This window comes from Delphinapterus leucas, chromosome 2, assembly GCF_059928025.1.
Source record: "Delphinapterus leucas isolate spDelLeu-1000000601 "Yukka" chromosome 2, BTC_Dleu_Yukka2, whole genome shotgun sequence".
Lineage (NCBI taxonomy): Eukaryota > Metazoa > Chordata > Mammalia > Artiodactyla > Monodontidae > Delphinapterus > Delphinapterus leucas.
Genome location: NC_143130.1, coordinates 46,158,795 through 46,178,072, shown reverse-complemented (window position 1 = coordinate 46,178,072; position 19,278 = coordinate 46,158,795). Strand labels below are relative to the sequence as shown.

General features: G+C 45.3%; 1 protein-coding gene across 3 annotated transcripts in view; it reads right to left on the bottom strand.

Annotated features, from left to right (window-relative positions):
- The window catches only part of SLCO3A1 (solute carrier organic anion transporter family member 3A1), a 316,010-nt gene that overhangs the window by 278,701 nt on the left and 18,031 nt on the right, over positions 1-19,278 (bottom strand). The gene's annotated exons all lie outside the window — the stretch shown is intronic.

The window sequence follows — 19,278 nt, the reverse complement described above, 5'->3', positions numbered from 1 at the left end:
TAATCAAAGGGATAAATACTCAATCTGGGTTTGTACTTTGTTCTAGCAAGAAAATAATGCCACCATGTTTCCCAGACTGCAAAATTCAGGAAACTGTAGACTCTCTCCTTAAAGTAAGTTATTCTGAGATGTAACAGAAATTTGCTCAGGGCAAATGGTATTTTGTGAACAAGATGACATAGAATAACAACAATTCTGAATGATGCAAAATGAAATCATTTGAACAACCTACAAAGGAAAAGGAACACAACTCAAAAATCACACAGTCACCTTAACTGCCTGGTTGATTTACCTGGGCTAATAGACTAAGTGAACATATAAAGAACAAGGCTCGGGCCTCCCTGGTGGCACAGTGGTTGAGAGTCCGCCTGCCGATGCAGGGGACATGGGTCTGTGCCCCGGTCCGGGAAGATCCCACATGCCGCGGAGCGGCTGGGCCCGTGAGCCATGGCCACTGAGCCTGCGCGTCCGAAGCCTGTGCTCCACAACGGGAGAGGCCACAACAGTGAGAGGCCCACACACGGCAAAAAAAAAAAAAAGGCTCACCGTGTTGTGATACTGATGGGTCAGAGCAGATCCTAGGGATAAATAACTATGCTATATTTGACATTAAGTGAATAGCAATCACATTTGAAAAGAGCCTACCTTACAGAGTGTCTAGGCAAGTAGATTCACAGAACACGCCAGCACTGTGTTGGACAAGGCAAGAGGCCTCAGACGAAAGCACAGATCCTGCCTCCCAATTCCAACAGCCACGACAGCCCACGGGTATAAGGACAGGCAGTGTGAGCTCAGGACTAGAAAGCCAAGGAAACTTAGGGTCTGGGATGGGACTAAGCAATGAATTACAGCCTAAGGGGAGATATCAGAGGCATAGAGTGACCCAAAGCCCACAGAGGGCTACAAATGCACCCCAGATTCAGTAGGACCACCCACAGTCCTTGCCTGGTGACAATATAGAACTTACTTTTATCTAAGGAGTTTGCATCTCCAGTGCTATCACCTCATTCAAAGAATAATAGGGGGCTTCCCTGGTGGCGCAGTGGTTGAGAGTCCGCCTGCCAATGCAAGGGACACGGGTTCGTGCCCCGGTCTAGGAGGATCCCACATGCCGCGGAGCGGCTGGGCCCGTGAGCCATGGCCGCTGAGCCTGCGCATCCGGAGCCTGTGCTCCGCCACGGGAGAGGCCACAACAGTGAGAGGCCCGCGTACCGCAAAAAATAAAAAAATTAAAAAAAGAATAATAGGGTTCGCTTTACAGAGAACTGACAGGATCCACTTAGCTAGAATGTATTTATTCTGTAATAATAAATGCTCAAATATTGCCTATTACTAATATTAATACAAGCAGTTTTCACTTATTATGGAGCAGGGTCTGCTTTAACCACTTTTATAGGTTAATCTTCCTAATCCTCACAGGATCCTGTAAGATTAGTGCTATCACAACTCCATTTTGCAGATAAAGAAATTGAGATTCCTTACGCCTAAGACCACCCGCTGTGAGGTGGACTGGAATCCAGGCAATGTGCCAACAAAGTCACACTAAACACTCCAGCTATCTGCTTGGTACAGATTATAGTGGTGCCTGTCATCTGGATTAACTGGAAGACCGCAACTGAAATTAAGGGAATGGAAAGCAAAGAGCAACGGCAACTACAAGGGCCAAAGACACACCCACTGCAGGCGTGATGAGGGAGCAAGCAACCTGCCTGGACCCAGCAGGCCGTGCCCTGAACCACAAGCCATCCAGATGACACCGCCAGCCCCATCTCCGAGCCAGAGGGACTTGGGAGTTTTACGATAACAGACTTTACTTTCCACTCCTGACTCCCAGCCAGACCTGCACTTTGAAGCAGCCGCAGGGCGGGCAGTATTCTCAAATCAGTTAACAAGGCAACCAAACCAAGCCACAAACAAGGGCATAATTGAAGCTCTTTTATTTTTGTTTAAAAGTATCTGAAATCTGCCAAGCGCAGATCACTGCAGAGAGCAAAGCAGCATGTCTAGAAATTGATTTGGCCTTGTCTTCTCCTGCCTGGGATCCTATCTGGAAAAGAGAAGAAAGTTCATTATGTGTGGAGGGCATACAGTGTGCCAATGCCCAGACGAGGTGCTTTCCACAAACATTATCTCATGAAATCCTGACATGAACTGTGTGGCATTGGTATTATTAAATTCAATATAAAGATACAGAAGGAGAGATTCAGAGAGGTTAAGTAACTCATCCAGAGCATACAGCCAGTGCAGCAGAATGACATTTTAAACCTCGGCATTCGCATCCATCCTGGTATCATTAAACGACGTGGCTACTTGCAAACATCTTTCATCACAAAGACAGTCAGAAGACAGGGTGAGAGCAGCAGGCCCTCTGAAGTTCCTTGGATTGAAATCTGTTTATTAGTACAAAGAGGCAAATCACCTCTGCAGGGCAGCCCGGCAACTCCAGCCCCAGCTGGGCTCTGAACTGCTAAAGCTGCCAGGCCACTCCGGGATGCCCAGATGAGAACGAGCATTGTTTGGCACCAGCTGCTGCGGGGCCCCCGTGCACACAGGCGGTACCATGGCACTCGATGGGGTGGGTCCAGGCGAGGGGTGCAGGCTTGGTGGCTGCAGTGTCTCAGCCAGCGGGCTGAGGGGATCTTCTAAAGCCTTAGGGTTGCAGCTAGGGGAGTTGGGTGGGCAGGGGTGCTTGGATAGCCTAACACAGTCAGGAGATGGCTGGAGCCATCCTGCTTTCAGAGGGAAACGGTTAAGGGAAGGGGAGAGGGGAAAAGGATGACAATATGCTAAATGAGAAAAGGAAAGTATTGAAGAGCAAAGCCAAATACCATCAATCTAGTCACATGTTCTGTATCAACTCTGAAACCAAAGGCATTTCTAAACCCATCCATGATCCAGCACTGAGGAACAGGTGCTTGACAGTGGCAATGACACCTGGTGTTCATGCACCTTGGTCTCCCTGCGCTTTCTCACAAAGGGCCGTAAAAGCCGGCACAGATTCCACTGGGAGAGCGAGTCTTGGCCACTGCACAGATGCAGGCAGAAAGGGAGCGGGAAATGAACTCTTGTTCCCTCTCCGTCTCAACTGCAATGGCGGCTGGAAGCAGGATCCTGTGACCTCCAAGCTTCAGGTTCTGAATGATAATATATCAACTGCAGGATTAGAAATGGAGGATGTAAGGCACTTGTCAGCACCTGCCATCTTGCAGGAGCTCATTAAGTACCCATTACCCCTCATCTTCACAACTTTTAAAGAGAATCAACAAAGTGCTATCACATCACACCCTTATTCTTGTCTGGAGTTACGCTGGACCTGGACGACTGACTCAGATTGATGGAGTCAGTGTGAGAACAAAGCCGCAAAGATAAGGATATTGAATGCATCCCTGCACTTAAGCAGTCAGCAAGTACAGAAATACGGTAGAAACAAAACCCTGAGGCCGGCAGCCTGGCTTTCACATCTCTGTTTGGAAGGGCAAAGCATAAAGAGGCAAATCACCACGTCCAAGTTCGTACTCACGCAGGGCCCCCCCGGGCAGGAGGTGCTGCAGAGGACTTCACACACTCACCCCATAAGAAGACAAGTTGAGAGGCCACCCTGACGCAGGGCAGGGGTGGGGGGCCGTGGGCTCATGGGAGGCAGATCTCACCTAATGGGAGGACTTGCATGGGGTGGAAGGATCATAAATAAAAGAGAAACAAAGGAGATGTGCTCTGCTGCCATTTTCCGGCTAAAAAGAAGAGTTAGCTCATGGAAAAAGATACAATCCTCTAAGCTTCCAATGCAGATTTCTGTGCTATGCCTATAGTGGGGAAAATTTTCCCATTGCACAATTAACGGAGACTGAGGGGAAGCGCAGGACACACTGAAAGAAAGGAAAAATGAATGACAAAGACACACAGGTTAGTGGGATACTGGGGAAATGAACCAATCATAAATGCCGGCCAAAAATAAACTTTATTTATTTATTTATTTATTTTTTGCGGTACGCGGGCCTCTCACTGTTGTGGCCTCTCCCGTTGTGGGGCACAGGCTCCGGACCCGCAGGCTCAGCGGCCATGGCTCACGGGCCCAGCCGCTCCGCGGCATGTGGGATCTTCCAGGACCGGGGCACGAACCCGCGTCCCCTGCATCGGCAGGCGGACTCCCAACCACTGCACTACCAGGGAAGCCCCAAAAATAAACTTTAAAGGATCAACTCAGCCTTACTATGGCTCACGGGGCTCTGCAGGATGTGGTCTTCAGCTACCTCTCTGTTCTCATCTACTGCTTTCCCCCTTGCTTCCTCTGCTAGAGACTCACTAGCCTTTCCATTCTTTGACCATAACAAGCAAGCTTCGACCTCAGGGCCTTTGCACTTCCTAGTCCTTCTGCCTAAGACACTCTTGCTCTGAATAGCTATATAATTTTATCTTACACTTCCTCTGAATCTACTCACTGCCAAGCGGGGCAGTGGGGGGAGGGATGGATGGGGAGTTTGGGATTAGCAGACGCAAACTATTATATATAGAATAGCTACACAACAGGTCCTATTGTATAGCACAGGGAACTATATTCAGTATACTATGATAAACCATTACAGAAAAGAATATGAAAAAGAATGTATGTATAGGTATAACAATCACTTTGCTGTACAGCAGAAATTAACACAACGTTGTAAATCAACTATACGTCAATAACATAAATTTTACAAAAAGAATGATAAGAATAGTGATAGTATCTAACACTGCTCCAAGGTTTTTTATGCTTTAACTTCTTTAATCTTCTCAACTATTATCCTTATTTCACAGCTGATTTTGAGGTCCTGAGAGATGAGAAAACTTTCTCAGTGTCACACAGCTTGACTGTGGCAGTGCTAGGCACCAAAAGCAGAATTCTGACTCCTGAGCCTTTTTCTTTAAATAATAAAATGTTGTTTTAAAATAAAGAAACCATTATTAATGTCTTCAACAGAGATTACGTGAATCACTAAAATCAGAAATTATTACCAAATGTTTATTTTCAAGTATTAAATAGAGTTTAAGTTATTTTCACAATTTGCATCTTTCTAGGGAACTTAAATAATTAAATTCCAGTTCTAATTCTGACATTTCCTTTTTCAAATCAGAATCATTTGTTCAAACTAAGCATTTTGGGAATGCCTGCTCCATGTCAGGCCCTGTGCTGAGTATTTTTCATCTCTCATTTAACTCTCATAATAGCATTGTTCTTTGAGAGCTGTGGAAATGGAGCTCCACTGAGGTTAACTAATCAGGACCTATCCCAATGACTTGGGTTCAGCAGCTGGAGCCCTCCTGGCAAGCTCACCTGTCTTCTGGGAGCATAGAGTCTTAGGTCCTCCCCCAGTGCATCAAGGAAAGCTTTCTGGTAAAAGGTACAGTCGTGGGAGCTATCTGAATCTTGCTCATTTAGTAGGAAAAAGCCTACCCATCCCACGTGAGGCCCAGGAAAGAAGGGGCTGATGGGAGGCTCAGGGGGTGTTGAGTCTGCCCTCTGCTTTGGGCAGCTGGTAGGAGGGTCCACACAGAGCTGAGGTGGTCTTCTTTGCCCCTTCCCACATCGCTGGCCAGCTGCAGACCCAGCTGTGTCCCTTCTACCATTGCCTTACTCATATTCTTTTCCATTTTAGTTTATCACAGGATATTGAATATAGTTCCCTGTGCTATACAGTAGGACCTTGTTGTTTATCCATCCTTTATATAATAGTTTGCATCTGCTAATCTCAAACTCCCCATCCATCCCTCCCCCACTGCACCCCTTGGCAACCACAAGTCTGTGTCTGTGAGTGTGTTTGTTTCATAGATAAGTTCATTTGTGTCATATTTTATGTATTTATTATTTTTTAGGATTTATTTATTTGGTTGTGCCAGGTCCCGGTTGCAACACACGGGATCTTCTTTGCAGCATACAGGCTCTTAGTTGCTGCATGTGGGATCTAGTTCCCTGACCAGGGTTCCCAGTCCCCTTCATTGGGAATGCGGAGTCTTAACCACTGGACCACCAGGGAAGTCCCCATTTGTGTCATATTTTAGATTCCACATAAAAGTGATATCATGTGGTATTTGTCTTTGTCTGACTTACTTCACTTAGTATGACAATCTCAAGGTCCATCAATGTTGTTGCAAATGGCATTATTTCATTCTTTTTTATGGCTGAGTAATATTCCATTGTATATATGTGCCACATCTTCTTTATCCATTCATCTGTTGATGGACATTTAAGTTGCTCCCATGTCCTGGCTATGGTAAATAGTGCTGCAATGAACATTGGGGTGCATGTATTTTTTGAATTATAGTTTTGTCTGGATATGATATGTGCCCAGGAGTGGGATTGCTGGATCATATGGTAGCTCTATTTTTAGTTTTTTGAGGAATCTCCATACTGTTCTCCATAGTGGCTGCACCCATTTACATTTCCACCAACAGTGTAGGAGGGTTCCCTTTTCTCCACACACTCTCCAGCACTTGTTATTTGTAGATTTTTTAATCATGGCCATTCTGACCAGTGTGAGGTGGTACCCCATTGTAGTTTTGATTTGCATTTCTCTAATTATTCTTATCATTCTTCAGACCACTATTTTGGTCATTCACGTGACCTTATGAGATGCTATGGTGGCAAAGCTTTCCACTCTGTGCAGAGTTTCTGTGGGTGTGTTAGCTGGCAGATTAAGTGTACAATAGGTAAAAAGCATTTAGCACAGTTCCTGGCACACGGTGTGGAATCACGTGGCTGCAACCATGATACATGAAGATGCTAAACTCAGAGATATGACCAATACAATTCTGCCTGAAAAATAGTTGGAACCAAAATTTCTACACACAAATCAGCAAAGCACATGAAATAATTAGAAGAGTATGAATAATGTGCAAAAGGATCACCTTAGTAATTAAGAGATATAAATCACAACTTGGAGTTTATAACCAACAGCAACTTGAAGGGTACATAATGGCAGAAAATACGATAATTACAAATAACTGCAAAGAGAAATCCCTGTGGAAATGACAGCTACACGTAAGGAAACACAAGGGGACAGAATATGAAAGATGTGGCCAGGGCTTCCCTGGTGGTGCAGTGGTTGAGAGTCCACCTGCCGATGCAGGGGACACGGGTTCGTGCCCTGGTCTGGAAAGATCCCACATGCCACGGAGTGGCTGGGCCCGTGAGCCATGGCCGCTGAGCCTGCGCGTCGGAGCCTGTGCTCCGCAACGGGAGAGGCCACAACAGTGAGAGGCCCGCGTACCGCAAAAAAAAAAAAAAAAAAAAAAAAGATGTGGCAGTTTCTAAATGCCCCAGCAAAGCCAAAGCGAGGCGGTCCCCTATCATCCACAAGTCCCAGCATCAGAGCAAGAGACTGCGTGTTCTGATCCCAAACAGGCAAGTCTTTTACTGAGAAGCCTAGGGTTTCTGACATTCCCTCTGGTGCCTCAGCTGATGGAGTGAAAAGGCAAACCAAAAAGAGAGGATTCTAGGGTCTCAGTACCAAGTTTCTCTTTTCACTCTCAGTACAAGCAGATTTCACAAAGCAAGCATCCCAGGCACCTGGAGAAAGTGAAAGCCAGACCATTTACTGCCAGCTATTTAAAAAAAAAAACAAGTGAGGTGGAAGGAGGGAGTTATTTTATTATTCACCAGCCTCAAAGCATCTTGGGAACCTGAAGATTAAGATAAGCTAATAGAGAGCCCTGTAATCTGAACGGTTGGAGCCCACGGCTCTTTCCCAAGCCCTTGCTACTTGCCTGTTTACAGCAGACGGCAGCAGCCTGGACTGTACCATGACTGGTGGTCCGTCTGCCGTTCCTTGACTCACCAGGCACCAAGAGTGCAGCCCAAACAACTTCTTAAAGAACAAGATGATATTACAGCAGCTTGGATACCAGGTGACACCTAATTGCAAAGAAACTCCAGTTCTTTCTAGTCCATAATTTACTGGCTCTGATGGAGTTATACGTTTCTAACATGTTCTGTAAAACCAGAGTGGGGCTGAAAAGTCATGTATGGTAGCTGTGGGAGTGGAGGGTAGAAAGCCCCCTAACCCCCCGGGCACCCATCCCGCATTAATAAATTTCACTTCTCCCTGCTTGATTATTCATTCATTCATTTAGCAAACATTTACCAAACACTACCACCTGCTCAACCCTGAGCTGGGAGCTGTGAACACAAAGATAAGCAAATACGCAGCTTCAACAATACATTATTTAAAGAGTGTGATTGGTTTATCCTGAATTCCACTCAGTACAGGCATGTCCTGAACGTGTACTTGAGAAGGGAGACGTGACCTTCCCATCCTCCCACTAAGCGTCAGTCCTCGCGTGTCCTCTCCTTGTACACACATCTCACCAATGCTAAGCGTGATTTCACTCTAAGCATTTTTCATACTGCACGACCCCTCACCTTCTAAGCAGCTGAGGAACATCCTTGGGTAATGTTCCACTCACACGCAATGCTGGTGTCCCAGGCTGCTTGAGAACCAAACTCCCCAGCAAAAGGGAGTACTTCAAGGCACGGATCTTAAGGGTTTTGTGTTATAATAGGGTCAATGTCAAAGGAGGCCCCAGGAGAAGGGCGCCTGACCTGGTGAGGCAGAGGCGGAGAAGGTGATGGCAGGGAGGGGCAGAGTTAACCTATTCAAGCATGACATCCCAGGGTTAGTACTAGAAGATGAGGAGATTGCCAACCAAAGATATCACAGTGCTTATGGTACAAAAACCATCTCCTGATGTCTGGGCCAAAGGCACATGTCCCTGTTTCCCTTGGGGGCCATTTCTACATGCTGCTTATTTCCCAGGGGACTTGCATCCACCGTTCAATTCTAAAAGTCTGAGAGCTGACTCTCTGACCGACAGCTGTTGGTATTAAAAGCTTCCGATCCGATACACCAGCTTTCTCTGAGTGGCTTTTAAACTTTCAGTCCCAGTGCTAAAAACCCTTCCTTTCTTTAGGTCAATAGCTTAAAAAGGACAAGCGGGTGAGCCTGCTGGTTGCATAAAATGCAGGGTAAATAAGTCTTTAAATGGTAAAAGCAATGTCAGATCACTGGGTCTGTTACTCAGGCTGCTTCCCATGAATGTCACAACAGAAACACAGACATATGGCTGGTACTCCAAGAATGATTTTGGTGTTTAAATTCTGTCATGTGGCCCCAATCCTGGGAAGTATATTTGAAAAGGCCAAGCGGAACACTTTCCAGATGAAAAATCAATCAGTGAGACCAAGAAAACAATTCCCTCAGTGATCTGTCCCAGAACAAGAGTTTAGGTTTTCATCGTCCCCAAAAGGAACTGGGGGGACCAAGCAGGCTGAGTAGTTGATGTTACAGCCCCTTTTACCAGGAAAAATAACCTTCTTCCATCAGTCCTGGAAGAGAGATGCAGAAACTTAAATGCAAGTCTTAGAGCACCGAATACTTCTGCTCCCCTCTGCAAGGAAACAAACTATATCAAATACCAAACCCGCCCCTCCCCCCCAAAAAAAGGAGACACGGGACCTGGCCAGCCAGCTCTCCTGGATTTCCAGCGGCTCTCTCCAATGCACTCCTTCCTTCTAAATAATTCGGGCCTTACTGCTCTGAAGAGAGGCCTTCTGAAAACTCCTGGATCCCTTTAAAGTAGTCACTGACTCTGTGCTGTTAGGACCGCAGCAGCCCTCTCCCAAGTATTTCTGTTTAAAAAGATAAGCACAGGGGCTTCCCTGGTGTCACGGTGGTTGAGAGTCCGCCTGCCGATGCAGGGGACATGGGTTTGTGCCCTGGTCCGGGAAGATCCCACATGCCGCGGAGCGGCTGGGCCCGTGAGCCATGGCCGCTGAGCCTGCGCGTCCGGAGCCTGTGCTCTGCAACAGGAGAGGCCACAACAGTGAGAGGCCCGTGTACCGCAAAAAAAAAAAAAAAAAGATAAGCACAGTCCAATGCCCATCAAGGAGTGAATGTTTAAACTAATGGTGGTATATCCATACCATGGACTACTGCTCAGAACTTAAAATGAATGGATTGTTGACACATGCAACAACTTGGAAGGATCTCCAGGGATTTGTGCTGAGTGAAAAAAAGCCAATCTCAAAAAGCTGCATGCTGTATGATTCCATTTATATAACAGTCTGAAAATGACATTCCCAAGGTGGAGGACAGATTACAGTCGGCCCTCCATATCCGTGGGCTCTTCATCCATGGATATGGAGGGCTGACTATACCAAGGCCATTTTATACAAGCAACTTGAGCATCTGTGGATTTTTGGCATCCACAAGGGGTCATAGAACCAATCCCCCTCAGATACAGAGGGATGACAATAGGGGTTGCCTGGGGCTAGAGAGCAGGGAAGGGTGTGTCTATACAAGGGTAGCAGGAGGGATCCATGGGGTGGAACTGTTCTGTACTTAGACTGTGGTAGCGGTCACAGGACTCTACCCATGAGATAAAATTGAAAAGACTAAATACACACACACACACACACACACACACAAGTGCACGTAAAACTAGAGAAGCCTGCAGGTAGCTTGCACCCATGTCAACTTCCTGACTATGGTATCTACTATAGTTATGCAAGATGTTACCACTGAGGAAGACTGGGCATCTTTCTGTATTATTTCTTATATATGTCCGTGAATGTACAATTAGCTGAAAATTAAAAGTTAAAAAAAAAAAGATGCATAGGTTGAAAAGAACACAGATCAGCTTCATTCAGACGCTCTGCACAGCGCCCTGAGCACTTATTAAAGGGACGCAGGTACCCTCGTCGGGCCTCCCCACGGCGCCTCTGCTGTCACACACATGACTGTAGTCACATACAGTCTCCTCCTAAAGCTTCTGAGGCCACTGGCACCTCTTTAGGGATCTTGTCAAAACTTCAGCTGCACACCAGAATTGATCAACCACTGCCTAGAACACCAGTTTCACACAGAAAGCTAAAGACCTATTTTATAACAGTATTTTTATAGGAGGAAAATGGACCATCACTTACATAAACCATACCTATAGTGGGAACTCTATGCGTTTGTTGTAACCACGTACCCTGGACAGTTGGAAATTATATGAATCCCTTGACCTTCCTTTTCCTTTCCTTTATATTTATTTTTTTTTCCTTAATTTTCAGGCATATTTTTGTTTGCAACCTAAACACCACACAAATGGCTGACTTTTGTTACATGCACCTGCACCATACTAGCCATAAGTACCTAAGCATACCATCCTCTCAGACATCCTCCTGATCATCCCCAAGTGTGGAATAAATTTCAAACCATTAAATAAAATGATTTGATACTGTCCTTGCGGATGTTACTAACCCTCACCCCCACCAATGACATCACTGTTTCCATGGTAACTAATGTACTTCGAAGTGGAAAATGCAGATGGTGGCTTAAAAAAAAAAGTGCAGACAAAATAAGTGATAGAAACCAAGCATGTCACAGTGTAAGTAGTGATGCCGAATGTACCTGCATTATGGGCGGCCAGCTCAGGGACAAGCAATAAATATTTTATGAGAACCCTTATGCTAAGAGTCTATATAACGGTGACCTATCAAATTACATGATTGCCTTTGGAAGCACGGCTGCCCCATTCAACGCATGTGGGTAAAAGTGTGGTAAAGGTGGCGGGGGGGGGGGGATAAATTAGGAGGCTGGGATTAACATATATACACTACTATATGTAAAATAGATAATCAACAAGGACCTACTGTATAGCACGGGGAACTCTACTCAATACTCTTGTAACAACCTATATGGGAAAAGAATCTGAAAAAGAACAGATACAGGTACATGTATGACTGAATCACTTTGCTGTACACCTGAAACTAACACAACATTGTAAATCAACTATATTCCAATATAAAATAAAAATTAAGAAAAAGAAAAAATTTCCCTAAAAAATGTGTGTGTTCAACAGCACAGGTACAGAACACAGGCTGAGTTTTAAAACACAGTCACATACTTCGTTTTACAGTTAGTTAATGTTGTTATTATGTCTGAGAATAGCTATTTCAGAAATATCTGAAGGCCAGGAAGAAAGGATGCAACTGCTCACAAGAAAGAAGTGGAGAAAACTGAGAGGGAAAAAGCCTCCATTCTTATTTCCTAAATGTAAGAAAAAAGGATAAAATCTCCAGGAAGTGCAACATTCTTTCAGCATAAGGCCCTTTTGGTGAAGCGTGGGTACTTTTTCAGTAACTGTCGGTATTTCATTGTTTGAATGCTGGTGAATGAAGACTTTTCTGGACGTGAAAATCCACGCTCTGAGTTGTACGGAAGGCAGCGAGGAGGTGACAATTCTGGATGGTTTGACATAAAACTAGAGTCTGCTTTTAAAACATAACAGTGTTTGATCTGCCCCTGTCAAAATGTCATTCTTAACACAACACTGAACATACTTAACAGAAGCTTCCAGAGGCTCCATCATGTATTCAGTCTCTGTGCTGCGGGAGCTAGTGTTAAGAAGCCCATCTGATGACACCATGTCCTACAAACGCCCAAGGAGCTACTTTCTTCTTCTGATGCCTTTGGCCACCACCGAGGACCAGGAATGCAAGTGGAGTCATGGGGCCAGTTTAAAGGCCCAAATCCACGCACTGCTTAGGATCTCACATGACGATGGTTTCACTTCTAGGATGCTAGATCTTGTCCCATTTTGTCAGCACAGTGCTCTGTGCTCCAGTAAAGCTTCAGATAGAAGTCTTTCCCCAGGACAGTCTCTGTGTGGTCCTGCCACCTGGTGCACGTTGGACTGGGGAGGTGACCCAGCCTCACAGCGCCCCCCCCTTCACTTCTGGTTGCTTGCTCAGGCCAGACTACGGGTGTCCCGTTGCTTTGAGACCCCCCGAGCTACTCTCTTCCTAAAACACCTCTTTCCACAGACCGCTTTTTTGCAAAAACCTAAAATGACTCTTTTTTTGCCTAGGAGATTGAGTCTAGAATTCAAGGCCTTCCTTTACTTAACTGTGACCTCCATCCAGTGGGGCCATCTTCCTTCCCCTTCTCAATGGCGGGCCTGGCGCCATGGCCAGAGCCCTTCCCTCAGACATCACCCCTCCTTTCCTGAGAGCACACCTCCCCGCTCCGCTGATGATCCTGCTTTTTCTGTAGGATTCACCTCAACGTTCTGCTCCCCACATCTCCACAAAGGGGTCTTTACATCCAGCCCCTCACACTCACTCACTCTTCCAAGAATCTCAGCCATTGCTCTGATGTCATTTACAAAGGTTTGCAGGAAAGTACCACAGTGTAAGCTCCTTTGGAGCGGAGATTTCTGTGTGTTTTGATAGTGGCTGTGTCCTCAGCACCAAGAAGAGTGTCTGGCAAAACACAAAAGTTCAATAAACGGATCTTGAATTAATATGGTAGCATCACAGAATACAAACACCTTAAATGTTTTAAGGGCAAGAGAGAGAGAAGAGAGTGGGGCTGGACATCAAAATTAAAAATATATACAAAGAGAACTGCCATCATCATTCACAGAGGCTCCATGCCAAATTAATTAAAACATTAAATACCGACTTAAGTGGTGAGGCGATACCATGAAATATAAGCGAAGAGATGCTTCACCATCAGAATTAAATTTAATGCCTCAGATCAACAAAACTACCTTAAAGACCAGGAAATAAATCAAGTAATACAAGCCACACATAATAGAAAATGACTTTCGGAAAGTGGTCTGTTTCCGTTCCAGTGTAGAAGGAACTGATGGAAATGAGGTTTCTCATTCTGGGAAGTTGAATCAGTTCCATTTGGGTCAAACAGCAGGACCCCAAACATACTGGCAAAAGTATTTATAATTAGCTGTTAGAGTGTTCGTGGACCAGGAATATGAGTAGAGGGAAGGCCTGGGATACACAACCCCTGTCACACAGACCACATCTACATGGGGTGGCTGGCCCAGTGGAGCCCAAAGTTGTGCCCCACAGGGTCATCTGAGAGATGCCCTGCAAAACATAACAGGCCTATTCGACTGAAAGACCCTCTTCCCCATCCAGGAACATCTCCAGGTTGGGGGCCTTCATAACATCTGTGAGCACACGTGTCTTCTGTTCCCAGGAGGCCAGTCTAAGATCAGCAGGAAGGCCTGCCCAGAGGACAGAGCCAGCCTCAGGGTCTGGGTCCAAAAGCCTGGGAACAATGGGAAAGGCCATGCCCAGAGTGAAAGCTGAAGGCGGGGGTTCAGGAGGCAGCATCTCATCTGGGGGAGCTGGGACCCCCAGATCAGAGACCACAGCTCTAAGGACTCTTTATGTTTTTACAGCAGGGGCCAGCAAACTCATCCTGGAAGAGACCAGTTGGTACCTAGTTTAGGCTTTGCAGGTCACGTGGTCTCCGTCATAACTACTCCACTCTGTTGTTGGAGCACAGAAGTAGGTGCAGACAAGAATGCGTACATGAGGGACTTCCCTGGTGGTGCGGTGGTTAAGAATCCGCCTGCCAATGCAGGGGACATGGGTTCAAGCCCTGGTGCAGGAGGATCCCACATGCTATGGAGCAACTAAGCTCGTGCGCCACAACTACTGAGCCTGCTCTCTACAGCCCACAAGCCACAACTACTGAAGCCCGCACACCTACAGCCCGTGCTCTGCAACAAGAGAAGCCACCGCAATGAGAAGCCTGCGCACCGCAACAAAGAGTAGCCCTCGCTCGCTGCAACTAGAGGAAGCCCACACGCAGCAACGAAGACCCAACACAGCCAAATAAATAAATAAATAAGTAAATAAAGCATTGCTTTAAAAAAAAAAAAAGAATGTGTACATGAACTTGCATGCCTGTGTTCCAAAAACACGTGGCTTACAAAGCCGGCCTGCAGGCTGGATTTGACCTGCGGGCCGCCGTTTGCAGGCCCTGCTCTAGGACCGCCATCACTACTCTACTGCTGATTTTTAGCCATCCCACCCAGCGTTTCTCCACGGTGCTGACCACAAAACCCTCAAGGCAAAGAGGGCCTGACAACGGTCTTCAGGGACCCATGAAGGGGTGACGGAGAGAATGAGGCTGAGATTCATTGAGCACATGCGCCAGGCACCGTACTTAGCCTTTTGCATGTGATAACTCCATTCACGCTCGCGAGAACCCTCTGAGGTGGGTACTTTTATTGTCTCCAAGTTACAGACGAGGACACTGAGATCCAGAGGATGGAAAACCAACCCAGAGTCATGCCTGAGAGGTGGAGCTGGGGATGGAATCCACGCAGGCTCGCTCCAAAGCCAAGCTCTTATCCGGAGATCTATAAACTGGGCAGACAGCGCCCACATCATGCCAGCCAGCCAGCCTGGGGGAAAGACCGTGATCCACCGTGGGTGGGAGCAGTAAGAGGAAAGGAAAGTATCAGTAGGAAGGGCAGAGGCCTGAGAAGTGTCTTCATAGCAGAAGGGCCACTAGCGTCCCCAACACTGAGTTGTAAAACAGGGATAATAGCGAAGGACTAAATGAGATAATGTGTGTCAAGTGTGGCACCGGTGCCAGGCACACAGCAGACTCTCAGTAAACAAGAGAGATTATCTCTATTGGTAACTGAGTGAGCGCCTACTCAGAATTTTGGCAATAGCCTCATCTGTTACGACAGTGCCAGCAGCGATTACTTACCAGCTTCAAGGGAGAGAACATGCCTTTCACTTGGAAGAGGTCTGGCTGTTACTACCCATCTCAACACAGCAGTCAACCTTAGCATAATGAACAGGGGTCAACCAGACATTTTAATATGAAGTACTTAAAAGAGTGCCTTACTAGTGACCTAACGTAAGCAAAATGCAAATCTAGTCAAGAAAACACTAGCATCCAATGAGAGGACAAGTTAGGTCAAACCACAAGGAAATAACTAGACAAATTCTGAATAGAGAACATTCTGCAGAAAGTTCTAGATAATGATGACCTCTTCAAAGAGTCAACAACCTCTTTGAAAAGTCAACATCAGTAGCAAAAAGTGGGGGAATTATCCTAGATTACAAGAGACTGAAAGTTGTACACTTCTGTTGATTGCAGCATTATTCACAATAGCTGAACTGTAGAAGCAACCCAAGTGTCCATCAACAGAAGAATGGACAAGCAAGTATATATTTACAATGGAATATTATTTCAGCTTTTAAAAGGAAGGAAATTCTGAAACATGGGACAACATGGATGAACCTTAAGACATTATGTTAAGGGAAATAATCCAGAGACAAAAGAACAAATACTGTATAATTCCATTTACATGGGATATCTAGAGAAGTCAAATCACAGAGACAAAAAGTAGAACAGTGGTTGACAGGAGCTATGAGGAGAAGGGAATAGAGTTATTGTTTAATGGGTTCAGAGTTTCAGTTTTTCAAGGTGAAAAGAGTTCTGGAGATGGATAGTGGTAATGTTTACCCAACAATATACATGTACTTCACGTCACTGAACTGTACACTTAAGAATGTTAAAGACGGTAAGTTTCATATTACGTGTATTTTACCACAGTAAAAAGAATTGGAAAAAAAAGAGAAACCGAAAGTCCTATAACAAGTGAAATGCAAGATCCTTCATTGGTTTGTGGCTGTTTTAAAAAGAGATAGAGGGCTCTAGAGATTGAGCTAGGGATAGAGCTAGCAATGCCAGTGGAGCTATTTGGAAACATTTGGAGAAATTTGATAATGTAGCAGGTATGAGTTGAAATTAGGAAATAGTTAACTTATTAGGAGTGATAATAGGGTTGTGGTTTTACAGGGAAATGATCATACTTTATGGAGAGGCATGAAGTACTTAGGTGTGAAGTGTCTTCATTTCTATAGTTTAAAGTTGTTAAACAGGTACATGCATATCCTTGTGTGTGTACATATATGTATGTGAACAGATGAAGTAAATATGCCAAATGTTAACAACTGTTCAATCCTAGGTGTGAGTGCATGGGTGTGTTCATTGTACTATAACTTCTATTTTTGTTTTGCTTGAGAATTAATAATATAGAATTAAAAATAAAGGTGGGGTAAAAATGCCCACCTATCTCCCAGGGCTACTATAAGGCTTAAATGACATAAACCATGACAACACTTTGTAACCCACTAAACATTCCACACAAGTGAGACAGTGGCCTTGTACCCATTTTTGGTATCGATGATAAAACCAAGACCCCGGTAAATAAATGATTCCCCAACCACGACACTTTCAATAAATATCAATCTATTCTCGGTAGGTCCTATGGAATACTTTTTGAACAAGGCACGTGTAATTTTGTACCCAGGTTTTGAAAAATGTCTATCTGTGGAAGAAGTGAACATTAATTAGAGTGTCTGTTCCCACTGGCACGGAGCTGTCTGTAATCTTGTAGGTGTCGTTATGGCAGAATTATTACATAATGGCCCTTGTTTTTGAGTGGCTGGCTGTTTGGAGTGAGAACGCAGTCGAGAGCTGAGCACGCAGGTGGTAACATGCTGGGAGCAGGGGCCCTGTGACTGGCTCTGGAATGGAGGACAGTTCATTTCCAGAATCACCTGCAAGGGCCATTCTGCACTCAAGGGGAAGGGAAGGGCAGATAACATGGTTCTCTGGCTCAGTGAAGTCATGCTCAACCTTCATGACCTTTTTCCTCAGTTAAAAAATTTTAAAAAGAGGAACAGCAGTGTTCACTCACAAGGAGTAACGTGTTAAAATGATAGCAAGACATCAAACACACCTAAGCACTTGATTCAGCAGTGATTTTTTTTGAGGTGCCGTCTGAGGAAAGAGAAGGGCTTTTAGAGCAAACGGAAACTGAGGGACCCAGGATCAAACACTCCTTGTGATCCCTTGGGCAAGTCATTCAACTCCTCTGAGCCCTAGTTTCCTTGGTTGTAAAGTAGAAATAATGGTATTTACCACACAGGGGTGTCATGAGAGTCAGATCAGACCATGTACACACTTCCTGGTGCACATAAGACCCCCCACAAATGCCTGTTCTCCTCCCCTCAGTGACTATCTCCTTTAATCTCCTCACACCATTTCACAATTTGAAAAGCAAAACAGAAAAGTCATGAGAAATCTGGATTTATAGCAGCAAAACAAAGCTGTAAACGACCTGCCACACAGAAATAACAGGGATAAAACAGAATGAAATACAGTGGAATATCATGCAGTCTTTGAAAATGAAGTGAGATGCTTCCCAATTAAAATGGTACAAACTTCCACACAAAATCTCACTCTTCCAAAACTTAACCAAAGAAAAAAAAAAGTTAAATCATAAATAAAATAACCAGGGCTTCCCTGGTGGCACAGTGGTTAAGAATCCGCCTGCCAATGCAGGAGACATGGGCTCGAGCCCTGGTCCGGGAAGATCCCACATGCCACGGAGCAACTAAGCTCGTGCGCCACAACTACTGAGCCTGCGCTCTAGAGCCTGTGAGCCACAACTACTGAAGTCTGCGTGCCACAAACACTGAAAACCGCACGCCTAGAGCCTGTGCTCTGCAACAAGAGAAGCCACTGCAATGAGAAGCCCGCGCACCACAACGAAGAGCAGACCCCACTCGCCGCAACTAAAGAAAGCCCACATGCAGCGACAAAGACCCAACGCAGCCAAAAATAAATAAATTTGTTTAAAAAAAAGAAATAATCACCAGTCAAAAAATAAATAAGAAAATGAGCACACCCCAGTGTCATAAACTCAAATACTGCCTTCCAAGGAAAGTAAAGGAAGATTCTAGAGCAGACCAGAATGATAGAGTGTAGCAAGCCTCATAACTCTGTAGCCACTACCCTCGGGAAGATGAGCCAGTGACTAAATTAAATTTCTGAGAGTTTTCATTAGTATCACCAATCTGAAGAAAAGCACCCTGATAGGTATCTGTATATTCCTCTTTTTCTCACTGGGGAGGAAAAGATGAAGAGGAGCCACGAACCACAAAGCTGACTGTCCCTGCTAGAAGGAAGTGAAGGCTCCAGGGGTATGTAGGGAAATCCAGGCCACAAAATACTGCCCATGGTGACGCAGTGAGTGCCCCCACACAGGAAGACTGAACCCACTTAAAAGGACCTTTACAAGATCCCAGGAGCAAAAGCCAGCAAGCCCACATCTTCTGGCCATGACCAGTCAGCACCCTGTACACCACCTGCTATAGCTCAGCTGCCCTGTTTGCTTGTACATCTTCAGGCTACAGAAAGCATGAACAGAAACAAAAAAACAGAAGAGTTTTTCAAACTCTAACTTGGCAGTCAAGGGGAAGAAATGAGAAGCTTCAAATTGAGAAATCACTCACACCCAGAACAACAAAGATCTGGGCAGACTCACTCAGGCAAGAACAAAGTGGAAAAAAGCAAACAAAAAGGCACGGTAGCTGTAAACACAGACTCTTGAAGGAAAGGAAAAAATGAAGCCCTG